Below are 7500 nucleotides of genomic sequence, written 5' to 3'. Positions count from 1 at the left end.
GTTTTAGAAAGGTCTCAACAAGCTCTAAATAATGGGCCATAGCGACTTTTTAGTGATTTTTTGACAAATTTTGTCATATCGGCATCCCGAGTTCCCATACTGGCCATAGGCCATGGGGCCCCGAACGAAAAAAATTTGGTCCGAGGGTCAAAATTTTTTTTCTCATAAATTTGTTCAAAACGCCGTCGGAACGCGCCTTAGATCATGAAAAGTGAAAAGAAACAGTATTTTGCAAAAGTTGGGGTGGCCTATGACTTACATGGCCACGTCCTAGGTCCGAGTTCCCGAGGTCGTGTTCTTCAGTGGCGGAAAAAAATGGCCACTTGTGGGAGATGCAAAATGTTCATTTTGTATTATAGGGGACACACTATCGAAGCGAAAATTTCAGAAATGGCCTAAAACGTGAAGAAATGATGGGGTATGTACGAAAAGAAGGTTTTTATGGTCAAACGGTGAAAATTTTTTTTTATGAAAAATTTTGGTCTCCCACCGTTCATGAATTTCTAGGACCAAAAATCGAAAAATTTGAAAACTTCACGATCGAAAGGGAAACGCATATGTGGTGTTCCTAGGTGTGTACGGTGTACGAAAAACGGGTTCACGATGAGATATCAGGCAAATAAGTGGACCTAAAGTGAGTTATACGGGTAAGACGAGGTGTCCAAAGACCGAAATAGGGGTACCAACTGAGAACGAAATGAAGGTCCCCGAAGTCGCCATACAAGTTATAGGAGGTGTCCAAAGTACGAAAAGAGTTCCATATTCGGCTGTTCCTACTATATGGTTCCCTGATTGCTGCTCCAAGGAGTAGTGAGGAAGTGTCCAAAGGTCTGTTGGGGGTATCGAGGTGATACCCTCGACGGACAATATGCACGAAAAGTGGTTCGATGATCTATCCTGTAGGTCGTACGGCAGCCATACCCGGCTGGAAGTACCGCGGTAATTCCGCAATAAAACGTTCGCCAGACGAACAAACAAATTGAATTAGCTCATCGTAGTGTACGGAAACGAAACGAAAATGTAAGGTGATTAGGGATCCGGGAGCAATCTCGCGATCCCATGGTTCGGTGTAAGAAATGATACGAAGTGTTCATAAGTCTCCTCTGGAGGCAGAACCATCGTAGCAAAGTTCGGGAACCCAAGGGTCACAAAAACTCGTAGGACGATATCCACGAATAATCGGGGACTTGTGGGGACTACCGTGCCCTGACAAGTCAACTACACCTTAACTGGTGATGGTCGTCCTACGGGGACCTGCGGGGAACAAAAGGGTCACTAAAACTCGTAGGACAATATCTCCGAATAATCGGGGACTTGTGGGGACCACCGTGCCCTGACAAGTCAACTACACCTTAACTGGTGATGGTTGTCCTACGGGGACCTGCCGGGAACCCAAGGGTCACAAAAACTCGTAGGACGATATCCACGAATAATCGGGGACTTGTGGGGACTACCGTGCCCTGACAAGTCAACTACACCTTAACTGGTGATGGTCGTCCTACGGGGACCTGCGGGGAGCAAAAGGAGTCAGAAACAATCGTAGGACGATATCTCCGAATAATCGGGGACTTGTGGGGACTACCGTGCCCTGACAAGTCAACTACACCTTAACTGGTGATGGTCGTCCTACGGGGACCTTCAGGGAGCCGCAGTAAGTCGCAGGTCGTATGCGAGCCTTGATTGGTCCTGTTGGGGGCGTGCGGGGTGTAATGCCTCGGTACGTCAAATGTTGGTGTACGATGTACATCGATAATCTGACATCCTCCTGAACAACCTTTGCTCGTGTGGTTATTGGCGCTGTGGAGTCGGTGTACTGCCGCAGGTCAATGAGAGTGGTCACAACAAAGATTGTGTCACCTGATGAACGTAGAAAGAGAGTCTGCGGGGACTGGTGCCCTGGTAGACAAAAAATATCGAACAAGCAATTGACGAAGACGAATTCTGGTTGATCCTACCAGTAATATACGCTTGTCTCAAAGGTTAAGCCATGCATGTCTAAGTACAAACATAAATGAATGTGAAACCGCATAAGGCTCAGTACAACAGCCATAATTCACAAGATCATCCACCCATCAGTTACTTGGATAACTGTGGAAAAGCCAGAGCTAATACATGCAACATGCCGGGACCGCTGTCCGCTTGCGGGCGGTGGAACTGGTGCACTTATTAGTAAAACCAATCGCCTCCGGGCGGCTTGAGTTGAAGTCTGGATAAGGATGCCGATCGTATGGTCGCTTGACCGACGACAGATCTTGCAAATGTCTGCCCTATCAACTATTGATGGTAGTGTAGAGGACTACCATGGTTGCGACGGGTAACGGGGAATCAGGGTTCGATTCCGGAGAGGGAGCCTGAGAAATGGCTACCACATCCAAGGAAGGCAGCAGGCGCGTAAATTACCCAATCCCGGCACGGGGAGGTAGTGACGAGAAATAACAATATGGACCTCTCTAACGATGGTCCATAATTGGAATGAATTGAGCATAAATCCTTCAATAAGGATCAAGTGGAGGGCAAGTCTGGTGCCAGCAGCCGCGGTAATTCCAGCTCCACTAGCGTATATTAAAGTTGTTGCGGTTAAAACGTTCGAAGTTGATTCCCCGTCCAGACACGCGACCGCCGCGGGCGCCCGGCACACGCCGGATACGTTCGTGCGCGAGCTCGCGGCTGCGACTCACAATGGTGTGCCTGGGCGTCAACCTCGTGATCGGTCGGGCACGTCCCGAGCCGGTGCGTGGTGCCCGGGCAGCTCCCATTTACCTTGAACAAATTAGAGTGCTTCAAGCAGGCTAGTACAAAAGCGTCCACACCCGCCCAGGGTTGGCGTTGGCCGAGAATAATCTTGCATGGAATAATGGAACATGACCTCGGTCTGAGTCTTTTGGTTGGTTTTGTATAGACCCAGAGGTAATGATTAACAAGAAGTAGTTGGGGGCATTGGTATTACGGGCGCGAGAGGTGAAATTCGTAGACCGTCGTAGGACCAACTGAAGCGAAAGCGTTTGCCATGGATGCTTTCATTAATCAAGAACGAAAGTTAGAGGATCGAAGGCGATTAGATACCGCCCTAGTTCTAACCGTAAACGATGCCAATCAGCAATTGGGAGACGCTACTACATTCGGTGCTCTCAGTAGCTTCCGGGAAACCAAATCGGGTTCCGGGGAAGTATGGTTGCAAAGTTGAAACTTAAAGGAATTGACGGAAGGGCACCACAAGAAGTGGAGCTTGCAGAGGCGAGCTGTCAAAGGAAGCAAGCGGACGCTTTCCGTGAGCTCCTTATGATATAGTGTTTTCGTTTAAAAAAACTTACAAAGTGGTGGTGCAAATTTGTTAGAGTGGTGTACGAACATATTTTGCGCAAACACCGTGAAGTTTTGGTGAAAAAACAGTGGAAAAACGTCGATTTTGGCACACAAACATTGCGTCGTGCACCGGTGCGTGTGGCCACGAAGGGTGCGTGTGTGGTTCCGTTAGTGCGTGCGAGCGTAGCGCTCCCTTTCGGTGCGGTTGAAGGGGAGCCCGCAGCCGCTGTGCAGCGTATTTTGTTACGAACAGGAGCGGAACAGTGATAAAACATTCCCCCTAACGAGGGAAGAAACATTCAGTGAAAAACAGTGCGGAAAAGTGCGTTGAACAGCAAGCAGATATCACGTGCTAAGGGCACGTGAACTTAGCACGTAGGGCTTGGCTGTGTCGGTGAGTGCGTGCGTAGGGTGACGTGCCGGGTTTGACGTCTGGACAGTGGGCACACCATCGGTCATCCCGGTTGTTGTCCTGGGAGAATTCCCCCTTTTGGTCACAGCGGAAATCCCTCTATGACATGAACAATAGCTCGGAACTTTCTGCCATAAAAAGTGAACCAAAAGCTTTGGACAAAACTTTTTGGTGCTATGAAAAATGCACAGCATAATGTCATGGTCGAGTGATTTTCTAAGTCCCCGAAATCACGATTCTCAGAATATCTCGAAAACTACGTTCGGACAGGTGGTCAACCAAGGGTTTTAGAAAGGTCTTTACAAGCTCTCAATGCACCCAAGCGACTTTCAAGTGATTTTTTGACACTTTTTCGCAAGCGGCATCCTTGGCCCCGACACCGTGGCCAAGGCCTAGGGCACCGAAGCGGCCACCCGACGGTCGGGGGGAAATTTTTTCTCACGAGATGCTGATGAAATGCGCTTCGGAACGCGTTTCTTGGAGAAGTGTCAAACAGTATTTGCGAAGAAAAAAATTGTCCGTTGAAAAATCGAACTTTTCTTATGTAGGTGGAGAATTTCTAAGTCCCAAAAAATCAACTTATTCCGAATGCAGCTCGAAAACTCAGCGCTATCGGACAGGGGAAACCAAGGCCTTTTCCAAGGTTGCAGCTCCATTTAATGGACACTAGCGACTTTCAAAGTGAGCAGTTGAGGCACGCCAGTCGCATATCGGCATCCTGGTTCAGCCATACTGGCCATAGGCCATAGGGCAGCAGAACGGTAGGAGCGGTCTGGGGTGGTGGCAGGTTTTGCAACAGCGAGACTTTTGCATGAAAAGGCAGCGGCAGCGCCGTTTCTATAATGAAAAGTGAAACCAAAACAGGTTTTGCGAACGAAAAAAAGTCCAGAAAAAATCACCTCAGCAGCGTCATGGTCGCCGAAATTTCTAAGTCCCAAAAATCACTTATTCTCGAATATCTCGAAAACTACGTATCGGACAGGGGTCAACCAAGGAGTTTTTAGAAAGGTTTTACAAGCTCTATTTAAGAGCCATAGCGACTTTCAAGTGATTTTTGACACTTTTTCGCATATCGGCATCCTTGGTTCCCATACTGGCCATAGGCCATAGGGCACCGAACGGCCAACTTTTGGTCCGGGGGTGAAATTTTTTTTCACGAGATTTTGATGAAAATGGCTTCGGAACGCGTTTCTAATAATGAAAAGTGAAACCAAACAGTATTTGCGAAGAAAAAATTGTCCTATGAAAAAATCACTTTTCTTAGGGTACGGGTCAAAAATTTTCTAAGTCCCAAAAAATCACATATTCTCGAATATCTCGAAAACTACGTATCGGACAGGGGTCAACCAAGGTGTTTTAGAAAGGTCTTTACAAGCTCTATTTAATGAGCCATAGCGACTTTCAAGTGATTTTTTGACACTTTTTCGCATATCGGCATCCTTGGTTCCCATACTGGCCATAGGCCATAGGGCACCGAACGGCCAACTTTTGGTCCGGGGGTGAAATTTTTTTTCACGAGATTTTGATGAAAATGGCTTCGGAACGCGTTTCTAATAATGAAAAGTGAAACCAAACAGTATTTGCGAAGAAAAAATTGTCCTATGAAAAAATCACTTTTCTTAGGGTACGGGTCAAAAATTTTCTAAGTCCCAAAAAATCACTTATTCTCGAATATCTCGAAAACTACGTATCGGACAGGGGTCAACCAAGGTGTTTTAGAAAGGTCTTTACAAGCTCTATTTAATGAGCCATAGCGACTTTCAAGTGATTTTTTGACACTTTTTCGCATATCGGCATCCTTGGTTCCCATACTGGCCATAGGCCATAGGGCACCGAACGGCCAACTTTTGGTCCGGGGGTGAAATTTTTTTTTCACGAGATTTTGATGAAAATGGCTTCGGAACGCGTTTCTAATAATGAAAAGTGAAACCAAACAGTATTTGCGAAGAAAAAATTGTCCTATGAAAAAATCACTTTTTCTTAGGGTACGGGTCAAAAATTTTCTAAGTCCCAAAAAATCACATATTCTCGAATATCTCGAAAACTACGTATCGGACAGGGGTCAACCAAGGTGTTTTAGAAAGGTCTTTACAAGCTCTATTTAATGAGCCATAGCGACTTTCAAGTGATTTTTTGACACTTTTTCGCATATCGGCATCCTTGGTTCCCATACTGGCCATAGGCCATAGGGCACCGAACGGCCAACTTTTGGTCCGGGGGTGAAATTTTTTTTTCACGAGATTTTGATGAAAATGGCTTCGGAACGCGTTTCTAATAATGAAAAGTGAAACCAAACAGTATTTGCGAAGAAAAAATTGTCCTATGAAAAAATCACTTTTTCTTAGGGTACGGGTCAAAAATTTTCTAAGTCCCAAAAAATCACATTTTCTCGAATATCTCGAAAACTACTTATCGGACAGGGGTCAACCAAGGTGTTTTAGAAAGGTCTCAACAAGCTCTAAATAATGGGCCATAGCGACTTTTTAGTGATTTTTTGACAAATTTTGTCATATCGGCATCCCGAGTTCCCATACTGGCCATAGGCCATGGGGCCCCGAACGAAAAAATTTTGGTCCGAGGGTCAAAATTTTTTTTCTCATAAATTTGTTCAAAACGCCGTCGGAACGCGCCTTAGATCATGAAAAGTGAAAAGAAACAGTATTTTGCAAAAGTTGGGGTGGCCTATGACTTACATGGCCACGTCCTAGGTCCGAGTTCCCGAGGTCGTGTTCTTCAGTGGCGGAAAAAAATGGCCACTTGTGGGAGATGCAAAATGTTCATTTTGTATTATAGGGGACACACTATCGAAGCGAAAATTTCAGAAATGGCCTAAAACGTGAAGAAATGATGGGGTATGTACGAAAAGAAGGTTTTTATGGTCAAACGGTGAAAATTTTTTTTTTATGAAAAATTTTGGTCTCCCACCGTTCATGAATTTCTAGGACCAAAAATCGAAAAATTTGAAAACTTCACGATCGAAAGGGAAACGCATATGTGGTGTTCCTAGGTGTGTACGGTGTACGAAAAACGGGTTCACGATGAGATATCAGGCAAATAAGTGGACCTAAAGTGAGTTATACGGGTAAGACGAGGTGTCCAAAGACCGAAATAGGGGTACCAACTGAGAACGAAATGAAGGTCCCCGAAGTCGCCATACAAGTTATAGGAGGTGTCCAAAGTACGAAAAGAGTTCCATATTCGGCTGTTCCTACTATATGGTTCCCTGATTGCTGCTCCAAGGAGTAGTGAGGAAGTGTCCAAAGGTCTGTTGGGGGTATCGAGGTGATACCCTCGACGGACAATATGCACGAAAAGTGGTTCGATGATCTATCCTGTAGGTCGTACGGCAGCCATACCCGGCTGGAAGTACCGCGGTAATTCCGCAATAAAACGTTCGCCAGACGAACAAACAAATTGAATTAGCTCATCGTAGTGTACGGAAACGAAACGAAAATGTAAGGTGATTAGGGATCCGGGAGCAATCTCGCGATCCCATGGTTCGGTGTAAGAAATGATACGAAGTGTTCATAAGTCTCCTCTGGAGGCAGAACCATCGTAGCAAAGTTCGGGAACCCAAGGGTCACAAAAACTCGTAGGACGATATCCACGAATAATCGGGGACTTGTGGGGACTACCGTGCCCTGACAAGTCAACTACACCTTAACTGGTGATGGTCGTCCTACGGGGACCTGCGGGGAACAAAAGGGTCACTAAAACTCGTAGGACAATATCTCCGAATAATCGGGGACTTGTGGGGACCACCGTGCCCTGACAAGTCAACTACA

This window comes from Anopheles stephensi, unplaced genomic scaffold (assembly GCF_013141755.1).
Source record: "Anopheles stephensi strain Indian unplaced genomic scaffold, UCI_ANSTEP_V1.0 ucontig142, whole genome shotgun sequence".
NCBI lineage: Eukaryota > Metazoa > Arthropoda > Insecta > Diptera > Culicidae > Anopheles > Anopheles stephensi.
The sequence above is the reverse complement of the archived record's forward strand: the minus strand, read 5'-3'. Positions refer to the sequence as shown.